Raw genomic sequence first — 6,736 nt, 5'->3', positions numbered from 1 at the left:
TTCATAGGAACTATACTCTGTAGAAACATCTAATAACTTGTTTGGTTTATGTCAATACAAATAAGGTCACAGACTAATTTTGTTTATCACATTATTTTACAATCAACATATATCATGGTTGACACATAAAATCTTGATGATATATATTTAATTCTTTCACTATTTTCAAATACGAGTTAGTGATAAAATTTATTAGAATATTAGTATTGACTTGAAGCTAATGACAGTTTTCACAATCCACTGAATTATTTCAGGGATTGTGTTTCATGTTGAGATAATGGCTAAATCACTTAGAAACAAATTTCCCTTACATTTAAAAATATAGTATTTAAAACAATTTATTATTTGAGTTACATGTTTTTACTCTGAAAACTATATACATTTCTTTGTAAGTTGAAATTTGGGTTTTATTTAAATATTATTTAGGGCCTCTTTTTCTATATCTCTCTCTTCTATTGTTTCTTTGTGCTTAGTGTCCTTCTTAAAATTTTCATTCCATTTTTTTTTATTGGAGCCCACTTTGATCTAATTAGAATCCAGTTCAAAATCTTCATGAAAAGTCTAGTGCTTTACATTATGAATGATTTTATGTATATTGGCCCTTACTGTACATCTCTTATGTAAGTGAATGTTTCACTCTAATCTAGAGATTGTTTATCCAACAATCAGAAATTGACTTTCTATCATGATACTATAAAGATAGGATAAATGTTTTAATTTATGTACAATTATGAGAACTCTAAAGGCCAAGAACACTGATATTTTAGACTGATCTTCTATTTTAAAACTTCCTTTAAAATTCTAACTCAGCCATTTAGGTCTTCTTATTTTTCTTTGCCCTAACTCATTTTTTTTTCAGTTTAGCTAAAAACTTTTCAATTAATTTTGATATAGTTTTAAGTATCCCACTTAAAAATGTTTCATTGATGGTATATAATGTCTTGGAAAAAGCAATCAGAATACATTCAAATCTTAAAACTGTATAATCCAAAGTGCTCAGTATATACATTTAGTGGTTCCCAATGCACACAAACAAACACACACATGTGCACACATGCATGCACATATATGTACACACACATCATGTGCATACCACATGCACACATATGATGAGTGAGAGAGACAAAGAGAGAGAGAGAGAGAGAGAGAGAGAGAGAGAGAGAGAGAGAGAGAGAGAGCATATTATGAAGAGCAGGGAGAGAAAGGCAGCATATTATGAAGAGCAGGGCTTCAGTAGAAATGGAATGGGATGAGAGCAGATATAATATTTGTGTTTGTGTAATGTTGTGAAAGAATACAATTTAAAATCCACTTTTAACAACAAATTTAAAAGTCAAATTGGGATTAAAATGCCTATAGTGAAGATAATTCCATCTGTAGAATGAGAACAATAATGTCAGAGTGTGGACAGAGACAGTAATTATGAGTCAAATTTAATGAGATTGTGTGCATTTAAGGTTGTAGGACTATAGACAGATGGAATTATTCAACTAATAAAAACATCATGGGTAAATGTTTTTAACAGTTAATTTCTGTTAAACACATTAAATGACAAATGACCATCTTATCAGTGTCTCTCTTAAGCTTTTTATTTACCATACTCTACCATCCCTCCCCAGATACGGCATTGAATCCACATTTACAGGCCAGGCACATAGTTGCTAACTTAGCAAGTGTTTTTTGTTGTTGTTTTTGTTTTTTGTTTTTTTTAGGATCCCATCTCAATGAGCAATATGTTGACCTACCTCTTCGATAATGCCTTGGAAGAGGTTTTTTTGGTAGATTATTATTGTTCCCATTTTGACCTTACTTTTTTCAAAGAAAATTAGTGTCTTCCTTAGTTTTCTAGTAACTAGGTCATAAGTTGCAGCTTTAAAGTTTTAAGTTATTTTAGATAATCTTAAACTATGAACCTTCTAATCCTCACTGTCTTTCCAGAGTACCAACACTCTCATCTTACTAATGATACTGCTGTAGACTTCACTGACATGGAGACACATTCCCTGTCATGTGTCTGTCTACAGATATACCTTTGATTTTGTGAAATTTTGTCAGTTGCTAATGATACCAAAGTTTTATGCAACCTGGCAAGAACATAGTGTTAGGCCTTTCAACCACTACAACAATCTTGTTTTCAATGTACTAATGCAGAATCCTAGAGAGTTTTTGCATTGATCTTTTGCTAATGCATTTGCATGTACAACTAAATAAATCATGAATCATATAAAAGAGATGTAGGTTTAGATTTTCAAAAACATAATTTTAATAAGGGTTCTCATATGCTTCATCCCCTTTTAGCCCACTGTCTAAAGGTAGGGGAGAAAAGATGGTAAATAGGACAAGGGGATGTAGACCTGTTTAGAAGTAGTTCTTTGGGGAGAGTCCAATCTCTGTTTGTTGTCAGTACACCATCAGTCCAGTTCAGTAGTGTTAGCATACCAAACAAGAATCAGCAGCAATGGTGCAATCCAACAGAACCTGCCAGGCCTCTGCCTAATAGGCAGGCATTGGCAAAGTGACCAGGACCAGCCATGAAGCCAGGAAAAGTTCTCTCGCACACCTCTCTCAACAAAGTGAAGACCATCTAAGACTCAAGACCAGCAAAGTATTGCAAGGCTAGCTATTCAAGAATCCTGTCACTGTCTGTTGAATCCTTTGTACACTTTCTACCAACACCACATTCCTCCCACAGGTTTTGCCTCAGCAAAACACCACATGAGTCTGAATTACATGACATAGCCAGAAATTCCCATTTAAAGGGGGCTTATCTGTGATGGTATAGTTTCTGAAAACTTCTTTCAAACAGACTGGACCTTGTAACAAAGTTGGTAATATGTCTTGAGATAATGTAAAGTAATATATTTAACCTTCTATCTTGCAGTGTATGTAGCCTAATTAAGTTCATCCTCCCTTTAAAATTCAGCCATCTTCATTTTTCTTTGGATTTCCCATGCTAACAGTTTTTACAGCCTCACAGAAATGCATACATTTAACAATATATTTTTTCATACCTCTGGTCCAGAATAAAGTGTGTGTGTGTGTGTGTGTGTGTGTGTGTGTGTGTGTGTGTATTTTTGTGTGTGTGTGTGTGTGTGTGTGTGTGTGTGTGTATTTTTGTGTGTGTGCATTGTTTTAATCATTTAACAAAAACAGCAAACAGGTAAAAATTTACTTTAAAACAAATATTTCACATGTGTTGGAAGCAACATGTGCATATATGTTGATCACATCTGTGTGTCCTTTTAAATACTCTTCTGTGTCAGTTTGGATCAGAAAAGCAACTTCTTCTTTTATAAAAATCTCTGTTAAATAGTTTTGAGAAAAGGTGTCTCTAAACTTTTTTTTCCATACCATGTTTTTTATGCTGTTCTTTTAACACAGAGAAAAACCCTTTGTTAGGAACAGATGGAACAGACAGGCAATAGGGACGGACTAAATACATATTAAACAACAGGCACCATAGAAAGGTCATAGATGGAAAACACAGGGACAAAACAGATCATTCAAATTTGGGCTAGATCTTTATTAAAGTGCTTCAAGAAAAAGCTTCTTATGTTTTGTCTCTTTATTGTGAAACTGATGCATTTGATGCCTACTCAACTTAATAGTAGCCTAAAGAAGGAAACTCTGGACCAGCAGACACATTAAGAGACAAAAATATTCTCACTCTAAGAAATTTCAAAGGAGTCACAGCGCTCAGAACAACCTGAATATGGAATGGTAAGAAATTCTTATATCCTTCCGACCACACACTTACACATTTCCACCTTACTTGTATAGCACTTTAACATCAACTTTAAAGAGCTTGAGTCTGTGCACACAACTAAGGGAATGTAAAAATTGCATTCATGGGTGTCTTTATGACGTTTGACAATACTTAGCTTGTTCAGAGAATGCGTATGTGACAGCAGAAGTGCATTAATGATGATGCCACAGATATCACCGTGGGCACAGCTCTTGTGCCATGCATATGAACGTAAAAAGTTCACTGACTGATGTCATGAATCTCATTCTTACATCGACCTTCATGTCCTCATTACTACTCTATTTTCATACTCAACTCTAAGAAAATTAGTCTCTCCAACTCCCCCATCTTAGAACTGATTGGAAGTAGCAAATTGAATGAAAAGGAAGGAATTGAAGAAAGTTCCAAACTCGATGGTTTTAAGACCCACTTTAAAATGTAAATTATATTTCAAATAACCCTTGGAGATTGGGAATAAATTAATTCCTCAAGATTAATTTTCTTCATTTATTAAGTCAAAAACAAGGCTGCCATTGCAAGGAAAATTAATCATACAGCATTCAGTAAGTACTCACTTAAGAAAAGAATAAAACAGAATATTATTGTCAATTAAATTATTCTTATCTGCATTAAATAGTAAAACTGTCTTATTTCACTAGATACAATAAAAATATACTCTTACATATTTATTTAGGTCTATAATTTTCATACCTAGATTTGATCCTTAATCTCTAACAGATGATTTAATTATTCACAATAAGCAGGAACTGATGGGGATGGTTTGGGTACTTGGTATCCAGCTAAATTAGTGGGCATACAATTCCTCTTTCTGAAGTGCTTTTAGATTTTCTAATACGAAGCTATTTTAATATCTGCAATTATTTTGACTACTTTTAGATAGTTGTGGTAACTGTTCTCTCTAATACCTTCTGGAGATTGTAAATTCATTCCATCCTGCATTTATTCTAAGTCTCAGTCATTAAATGAAAATTTATGTATTGTATGTTTGCAAATTTTAAACCTTTATTATGCAAAGTAAAATTAAAAACTAAAAGTGAAGCTTTCTAAATACACATCAGTTTAAATCCATCAGACTGGAATGGATGTGCATAACTGTATGACTGTAATCTCAGCACCTGAGAAGCTCAGGCAGAGGCATCTCTGACGTTTTCTAATTTTATAAATACTTTATTCTATATCTATAATCCTTATAAACATAAATGCATTAATAAAAAGATGAATTTTTCATGAATTTACACTGTGGCTTCAATTTGTATATACTCCTCCTTTGTAGTTATTTAAAATTGTTTTAAATATTTTATGATATATGTTTACATGCTTTGTGGTATATTATAGGTGGGCCTGGTACCTATGGAGTCTGCCAGAGTGCTTTAGAACAAAGTGTGAAACTGGAACTACAAATGATTGTGAACCATGATTGAGAGCCAGAAGTCGAACCCTGGTCCTCAGGAAGAACAGTCAGTACTCCTGACTGCTAACTCATCTCATTACTACCCATGTAATAATTGTTAATAATCTTACAGATAGGCATACTGATGCTTTCCTAAAATGATTTTATTTAACTAATATTTATTAGGTACCAGATTTTAAATACATTTTTATTACATTTTATAAATTTCTTCACATATTTGGCATTTTGAGGCAATTTTCTTAACTCTTCCCACATGTCCTCAAAATGTCAGAGATGTGGCTGCCTGAGCTTCTCAGGTGCTGAGATTACAGTCATACAGTTATGCACATCCATTCCAATTTGATGGCCACATATTGTACTATTCAGTACAAGTACTGACTGCAAATATTAAAAAAATATTTTTCCAGGTATTTCCTTCCTTTGTATTCCTATGTTTAATCAGCTTTATTCTGCTCTAGTGACAAAAATTTACCCATCTCGTGAGATCTCTATAGATTAATTTGATTGCTTAAATTAATTTTTGCTACAATTGTAAAAGAAGAAAACCAACAATAATAAACTCTAAAACTTTAGTAAAGAATTTCAAGCTTCAAATGATTTCTAGAATATTTAGGTATAGAGGCTTATACTATATTCAGTTAAAAATCACCCATTCTATTAATACAAAATAATTAAATTTAGAATTCAACAACGTGCTCATTAAATTATGCTAAATTTTACAGCAATAAGATGAAGATTGTGCACCTCAAATACCCAACTTAATTTAAATTTTTATAATCTTTTCTATTTAGCCTTAAATATGTTTGAAAGAATGAAAGGAAAGGTCATATATTGGATTCTGAATGCTTCTTAAACCAAATCAAAAGGGTCACACCCCACTGTCACCAAATAAATAATGCTCAACAACTCATTTAATAAAACATTTGAGAGCCAATTCTTAACATTTCTATTGACAGATATTCCCGACTAACTCCCTTTGGGAATTATAAACAAGTCAGCAACTAATAATTTGTATTTATATGTTGCCTTTTATTCTGAGAAGCTAAAAAGATCAAATTTCTTTCTACTTCACTTCTTTTCCCCAAAGGTTAAAAATAATTATAATGCAACAGTTGCCCCATAATGTTAAAAATGAAGGACTTCAAAGCACTCTATGCACTTCTGATAAATAGTTCTGTGTAAAAGTACTATGATTAACTACACATCAATCACAAGATGTCCACATTAAAGAATACTTTCAAAACTTAGAAATCTTCACTGCTGTATTGCACTGAAATAACATTTGAGTCAAAAATAGAAATACATTTTGAATTTTGAAAGCTGAAATGTCAGATAGTTTAGTTTGCATTTGTTTGGGACATAAATGCAAGAAGGAAAAATTTTCATTCCACTTACCACCACTCAAACCTCCCTTCTTAATGCCCATTCTGTTTTTATAATGCATTAAATTATTCTTTGGGCAAAGTGTCCATTTAAATGATTGCTATGTTTTAAGCAATTTTGAAAATGCGATGGGATGGTCACTGCTCAAGCTGTCCAGGTGATCCAGAGTGAAGTTG

The sequence above is a fragment of the Mus pahari genome, chromosome 13 (genome assembly GCF_900095145.1).
Source record: "Mus pahari chromosome 13, PAHARI_EIJ_v1.1, whole genome shotgun sequence".
NCBI classification, from domain to species: Eukaryota; Metazoa; Chordata; class Mammalia; order Rodentia; family Muridae; genus Mus; species Mus pahari.
The sequence above is the reverse complement of the archived record's forward strand: the minus strand, read 5'-3'. Positions refer to the sequence as shown.